The following is a 7,723-nucleotide window of genomic DNA, read 5'->3' on the forward strand; positions in this document are numbered from 1 at the left end:
AGGAAGCAAATTAGTTTTAAATTCATTTAGAAAGAGATCATTTTTATTTTTATCAAATATTAAGTTCTTTTGGTTGTAATTATTATTTTCTGTGGGAACTCTATGCATGACAAAATTGAGAGTTATAAGTAAAGGCCTATGATAAGAGTCAGGTTCGTGGTCGTTTAAGATGTCAAAATTTATTATTTCGTTGTATAATGGGAGATCAGAAATAACGTAGTCTACCACGCTGGTACCAAGTCCATGGATGCAGGTCATCTTGCTAGAATTGGGCCACTTCTTTAGACCGTTGCAAATTATGAGATCCTGAGCACTACAGAGCTTGACTAGCTCTGACCCAAAAAAAAATTCCCCTAGGTCTTAAGAGCTCCTTTTGTACCTACTAGCCAGAGTAGGGTCTTCGTCTAACCGAAGAGGATTAGGGTTGGAATGATTGCTTAGAATAATAGCTTGGTTGTTTGAAGTTCGAGCATTAAAGTCACATATTAAAAGGATATTACCATCATTCCTTAGGCTAGAAATATCATTCTCTAAACAATTGTAAGGGTTAGTTTTATCTCGATTCTTCTTCTTATAGAAGTTATAATGGATGGGGGGAAATAACAAATTACTATGTAGGACTTTTTATTATTAATATCTTCGATCTCTATCCAACTATATTGGTTGTGAGGGTCGTTTTTATAAATCCTAGCATGGGGGGAGATGTTCTTCTTAATGTAACAAGCTATTCCCCCAATGCCTCTACGGGGGATCGCTTGTTCCAGGTAGGCCATAGTGTACAACCATCTATGTTAGGGACCTTAGATTCTTCGTGCTCCCAAGTTTCAACAAGCAAAATAATATCAACATCATTTGAAATCCAACTTAGCTTGGGGCCTTTGTTCCATGGGAAGCCCCGGCAGCTCCAAAAAAGGATCCGGAGTATTGCTGTTGATTACTATCTTTTTGGTTTCTATCTCGAATAAAGGCTTTTCTATTTCTGATTATTGCCCATTTTTCTTCCTTTCTAGCTTCTTTTACCTTTTGAACCTCCTTTCTTAATTCTGCTTGATCTTTTGGAATGAGATCTTCATTTATGAATATTCCCGTTCCTTTTAGAATTGATGTTTTAATAAGTATGTTGTACTTATGATCAGTGGAGCTCACATTTATGCGAATTAGTCTTCCTTTATTCTCGGTTAATTTCCGCAACCTTGTTGCTTCTGTGAGACACACTGTTTCAATTTGTAATCTATTATGTAACTATGTTTGGGCTAAGGCTAAAGTATTCTCATCAACTTCCTCTTTTAAACCGAAGATTATAAGGTTAAAGGCCCTTTTGTTACATTCGTGGTCTAATTCTATTAATTTTTTCATTTCATCTTTAATTGGTTTAATATCTAACTTATCTACCACATTATTTAGGGTGAGGCGGCTATTAAATTTTTCTTCTATTTCTTTAATCATGTCTTTCATTTTAAGACTCTCTAAAGTATCAGCATCTCCTTGCTGGGATGGTTGGTTAGTATCTTGGTTTTGTTTTTCTATAACCTGCAATCTAGTCTCCATTGCCTCCATTTTATTCTCCAGTAGTTCTATTTTAGTTTCTATTTGTTTTTGGATTGTGTCTTCAAGAGATGCAAATTTATTTTCCAGCATGGCTTCTAACTCTTTTTGTAGCTTGGCTTCACTTTCTTCTCTACGTTTCTCTAAAGACTCTATATACTCATAAAGGCCTTGTAGAGTGACTATGCTAGGTCTGCCCTTGGTAATCTTTGGTAACTGTGGTGAAATATTCATACTTGAAATTATATGAGCAAATATGTATTAGAAAAAGAAAAAAAGAAAAAGATAAGTAATGTGTGCCCCTGATATCACTGCAGATCACCCGTGCCCACCCCAGCCTGCAGACCGAAGAATATATGCGAAGAAATATATAGAGTAAGTTTTTAACTCTTTCACCGAGCCTCGGAACTCTTTCACCGAAGAATGTATGCGAAGAATATATAAAGTACGTGTTTAACTTTTTCACCAAGCCTCAGAACTCTTTCACCGAAGTATATATAGTGTACGTGTTTAACTATTTCACTGAGCCTCAAAACTCTTTCACGGAAGAATGTATGCGAAGAATATATAGAGTATGTTTTTAACTCTTTCACCGAGCCTCAGAACTCTTTCACTGAAGAATATTTTTAACTTTTTCGTTTAAGTTTATAGTAAGTATATAAATATTTTAATCATTTTTTTCTTTCCATTTTTATGTTATTTTTCAATCATTTTAAAAAATATTTACCAAAAATATTAAAAAATAAAAAAAATTAACAGAATTTTGAATGTCAATTTTATAATAAGTAATATGAAAACTTACACATCAAAATATTTGATTTTTTTTATTTGATAAATTTTATTGACTTAAAAATCAGATTATTATAATTAAAATAATACTTTTAACTTTTTCATTAAAAACAAATTTATAAATAAATAAATAAATATTAATTAATAACCAAACAGTCTACTAAAAATTTAACAATTCGCATCATATTATCATTAACCAAAAAAAATATTAGTATCATTCGATATTATTAAAAATTAATAATTATTGTGCATCATATTATCACTAACAAAAATAAGAAATTAATTATTACCACGGAGATTGGTTAGTTATTATTAAAATTAATATTTATTATTACCGAGATTGGTTAGTTATTATTAAAAATTAATGAATGAAATTATTAATAATGATTAATATCAACATTACCTTGTATAGTGTGTAAATTCATGTGGATTAAGGAACGCTAATGAAAGAGAGAAAGCGGGAAACCATTAGAAAAGGAAGTTTAATGTGTAAAATTTGATTTAATTATTATTAAAAGCTTCCAGTGGATGTGTAAGATACAATGACATCAACAGAGTGCAAAATATCATTGACATTAATCCATACTTTATAAATGCATGAGAATAACTTGCTCATTCAAGTTGTTCATCTTGTATGACCAATCACGGTAGGTTAATTATGTACAACCCATGAATTTTATACATCTTGTATGACCAATCACGGTAGGTTAATTATGTACAACCCATGAATTTTATAGCAAATTAGATATTTTCGATATGTGAGTGTTTATATGGAAATAAAATTTTTAAGTTTTTATTATTTAAATTATATTTTTAAATATATAAATGAATTTGATGTTGTTGAGAATATTTTGGAATATTTAAAATAATTTAAGTTGTTCATCTTGTATGACCAATCACGGTAAGTTAATTATGTACAACCCATGAATCTTATAGCAAATTAGATATTTTCGACATGTGAGTAAAAAAGTTTAGGTTGTTTATATGGAAATAATATTTAATTTTTTATTATCTAAATTATATTTTTAAATATATAAATGAATTTGATGTTGTTGAGAATATTTTGGAATATTTAAAATAATTTTAAGTTGTTCATCTTGTATGACCAATCACGGTAAGTTAATTATGTACAACCCATGAATTTTATAGCAAATTAGATATTTTCGATATGTGAGTCAAAAATGTTTAGGTTGTTTATATGGAAATAATATTTAAGTTTTTATTATTTAAATTATATTTTTAAATATATAAATGAATTTGATGTTGTTGAGAATATTTTGGAATATTTAAAATAATTTTTTTAAATGTTATAAAATTAAAAATATAATAATTTAATTATGTTTATAAATATGTTTATTTAGATATGTTTTTTTTTTGAAATAAGGTTTTCATAATTTTTAATTTAATTATCAATAATTATTAAGTAAATGATAAGGATTCAACTTACTCAAAATATTTTTGAATATTCATAATAGTAAACACAAATTAAAGATTGAGAATTATCTCCAAAGTAGTTATGTTATTTTTTCTTTTAATTAAACTGATTAATTAAGAAAAATATCATATGAACAAGTGTTATATGAAGTGAGTTATAGATTTTTGGAATGAGGTATTTATAAGCCATGGGGTTTTAGCAAAGCCTGTGCGCAAATTAAGAATCTCCATAGTATACTGTTAAGAATATTATTCCATGTTTATATATATATATATATATATATATATATATATATTTCAATAATAATAATAATAATATAATTTAATTTGTTTTGTTTTGTTTTTCTTAAGAAGTGGTATTTTGATAGTTATTATGAATTGATGTCTCTCAATAACCATTTAATTTACATGGCTGTGATAGTTTTATATAACAACTAAAAATGAATAAATAGTCTAATAAAATAAACTTTTTAGAGTTATTTTAAATTTGAAAATACAAAAGTTATGTTAGAATTGTTTAAATTATATTTTTAAATATAAAAATAAATTAATAACATCTTTAAAACATCCCAAATAAGAAAAATGTACAAACTTGTCACGTCACTAGTTATTATATTAATTACAGAAGTAAAAAAAACAATATTCAAATAAATATATTCAAATTGAAACACTTGCAATGTTTTAAACATCCATGTATTACACTTGGCATGTATAAATTAATGGATGTGATGTGAGTACATAATGATCTACAACTTGATTTTTACGCATGTTGGTTTAATGATTTGTCCTTTCAGATTATGCGACTATAGGCTAATGGCTAACTCTTGGATTCCCCCAAGGGTTGGCAGGAACAGGGTTCTGGGCCCTTCCGGTTGCTTTCCAGTTGTCTAACACTTCCTCGTGGAGGTCACTCCATTAATGGTTCACCGTGCAGCTAATCCATCAGACAACGAAGAGTGTTTCCCTTAAAACCTTTGGCAGTCCCATTGTTGGGAAATTTTGGCATTTCCCTTTCATTTTGACAAAGTATTCTGGTTCTAGTCCATGGCATCTGGCATTCATACTGGTTCATTTCTACTGCTCTGTTATGTTGTTGAAGTATCTCTTGTGTTGTCATAGCTCTGTCGTCACTGCTTGCTAGATGATTATTTTGGAGAGATGGTTATGGCGCTTGCTACCCCCAAGGGATTTCTCTGTCAAAACATTCCAGCTCAGGTATTGGGTTTTCATGAACAAGCTTGTATATTGCTTTTGAGACTACATTAGCAGTCTTTCAGTTTGATAATTGGTTCTCATGTTTTTTGGATAGGTTTCGTCAGAGGCTTCCATACGGCAAGGGTATGATTGCTAGAAACCAAAATCCTTCCTCCCCATGCTAGTTCACAGATTTCGGTGTCAATAATTCGTCCGGCCTCCGAGTAAAGTGAATGGTTGTCTTCAAAGTTCTTGGCATGTAAAGCTTCAGAGCCATGAGGGTTTATCAGCTTACCATGCCATCTTATAGCATAACTCTTTGTTCATTCGTAGTTACATCATAGGTGTCCTAAAGTCTACAAGTAGATGCCCTCATGGCAACATATTTCTGTGTACTGAACATAATGTGGTCATTAATCTAATTTATTATTTTGGATTTACAACCCAAGTTGGTTTACAAATTTTCTTTGTAATTTATTTTTTATTTTAAGCTTTAAAGCAGTAAATGAAAGATTAATTTTGTTCCGAGGTTTCTATATTGGACGAAACACTGTTATGACAAAATCTTTGTGTCCTGTGTAATGATATGGTTTATATGTATTTGAGGAGTCCAGTTTCTTTCTATAGCATAGGTCTATTCTTTTATAATCTCTTATGAGATTTTGTCTTGAGCTGGCTTGTCCTACTCTGGTAATAAGAGGGCAACAACCGATTTTCCATTTCATGGATTAGTTTATATTTCATATTGTTAATATCACATTCATTTTGTTAAGAAGTTGGGGTTTTTAAATCGTATCACAACATGAAAGCAGTTTTATATATATTCCTCTCATAATTTTCTCGATGTGTATTTTGATAGATTTTACTTACAAGCCCCATACCTATTTTGAATGTAGAATTCTGTCTTCCAAATTTCTAATAATTTCAATGATAGTACTTGTTCTTTGATATCTTGATAGTTCCAGTATTCGTTAAGATGTTTTCCAATTTTACAGTTTTACTAAGACTGATTTGACTTTAGAGTTTGATCTACTGTTCACTCTTGTATTTATAGGTAATGGGGTATAAGTGTTGAGACCTCACAGTAGTTATTTCCTTACCTGGGAAGTCTATGAATAATATTGTTCTTTCCCTTACCAGAACTGCAATTTTATTTTTCTCAGAAGGTTCTCTAAATAGTTTTCGTAAGTTACTGAGGGTCTCTTATTTTCTAATTCTTGTTCTTAATGATTGTATGTTATAACCTTAGGAGATGAACTCCTCCGAAAGGAAAGTTATTACCTTTATTCGCAAATCTTACTGTTGTTTTTCTTTAAAGCTTGCTAATCCCTCTTAGATAACTAACATGCTAACTAAATTCTTTCCAATGATAATATTTTGTGCTTTACTGAAATAGCACATTTGTTTTTTTAAACAAAATACAAGTATTATCTTTAACAGTATATTCAACTTCCAAAAAATATAAGTACTTATTTGGTTTCTTTATAAATATTGTTGACTGTTTGAATCAAGTGCAACTATACGTTGCCAAATTTCCTCCCAACCATGAGACTCGCTCTCAGGCCAAAGTCCCCCCCCGAGATGTTACTCACATGCAGGATACTTTCCTATAAGACTAACAGTCTTAGCATGTCACAACTATCTAGTCTTAACTAGACTTAGCTTTTGGACCCGTCTCACATATCAACACAGAAACCTCTCCTTTTCTTCTCCTTTTCTCATCTTAGGTACCAATACCCTCTTGATCCCTTCCTTGAGAATAAATCTTCAAGGAAGTAGTTAGGGATAGGTAACTGCCTATCCTAACTATGTGACATGTGAGAGTTATATGATGGTTATCATCCAGACATTTTCTTTATGTATAAATTAATCAAAATATTAAATATATAAATTTAAATAGTAATATCCATTTGTTTAACTGCAGTAATTAAATATTTACAATTACTAGGGTCATCACATCGCCCCCCAAGATTAAACATTGTCCCAATGTTTCTCTACTGTGAATAAACTCGGAAAAGTCTCCCTCATGACCTATTCGTCCTCCTAGGTGGCCTCCTCTGGCTCAAAGTGTTGCCATTGCACTTTAACATAGGTGATAACTTGCCTTAGTAACATTACTTCTCTATGATCGGTATAGCTAGGGGTTCGACTTGTATATCCTGCCAATTGATTATATGTTTGGGATCATAAACATATATTTTTTAACACAGAAACATGAAAAACATTATGCACACATATGTGGCTGGGCAAGGCAAGCTAACAAGCCACAGGTCCAATGAGGGCCAAAAGTTGGAAGGGACTGAAAAATCGGAGTGCTAACTTAGCACACCCACCCCAATGCAGAGTACTCTTCTTAGCTCGTACATGAACATAAACATGACCTCAGACTTGAAACTCCTGAAAAATTCTCTTTCGGTCGGGGCATTTTTTCTGTTGGTCCTGGGGAGCCTTTAAATTGGAGCACACCTTTTTAACCATATATTCCATCTCATTTAACATATCAGGACCCAACATTAACTTATCCTTTGGGTTGCCCCAGCTCGAGGGTGTCCTACACTTGCATCCTTATAATACTTCAAACAGACTCATTTGCAAAGATGTATGGTAACTGTTATTGTAAGCAAATTCTACCCCATTTAGAAGGTTATTGCATTACATAAGTTCATAGCATATCTTCCACTATTTGATTCATCCGCTCAATTTTCCCATCCATCTAAAGGTGATAGGCAGTGCTAAAATGCAATTGTGTGCCTAAACATCC

At 31.2% G+C, this 7,723-nt stretch overlaps 1 long non-coding RNA gene across 1 annotated transcript; it reads left to right on the top strand.

Annotated features, from left to right (window-relative positions):
* The first annotated feature begins 4,621 nt into the window (after nt 1-4,621).
* LOC149251779 (uncharacterized) lies at nt 4,622-5,410 on the top strand. The gene is made up of 2 exons (XR_016266015.1): nt 4,622-4,983; nt 5,078-5,410. It is a non-coding gene; the product is annotated as an uncharacterized LOC149251779 (long non-coding RNA).
* Nucleotides 5,411-7,723: the final 2,313 nt, after the last annotated feature.

This window comes from Pinus tabuliformis, chromosome 7, assembly GCF_031772625.1.
Source record: "Pinus tabuliformis cultivar Carrire ecotype Pingquan chromosome 7, CPIR1, whole genome shotgun sequence".
In the NCBI taxonomy this organism is placed as follows: domain Eukaryota; kingdom Viridiplantae; phylum Streptophyta; class Pinopsida; order Pinales; family Pinaceae; genus Pinus; species Pinus tabuliformis.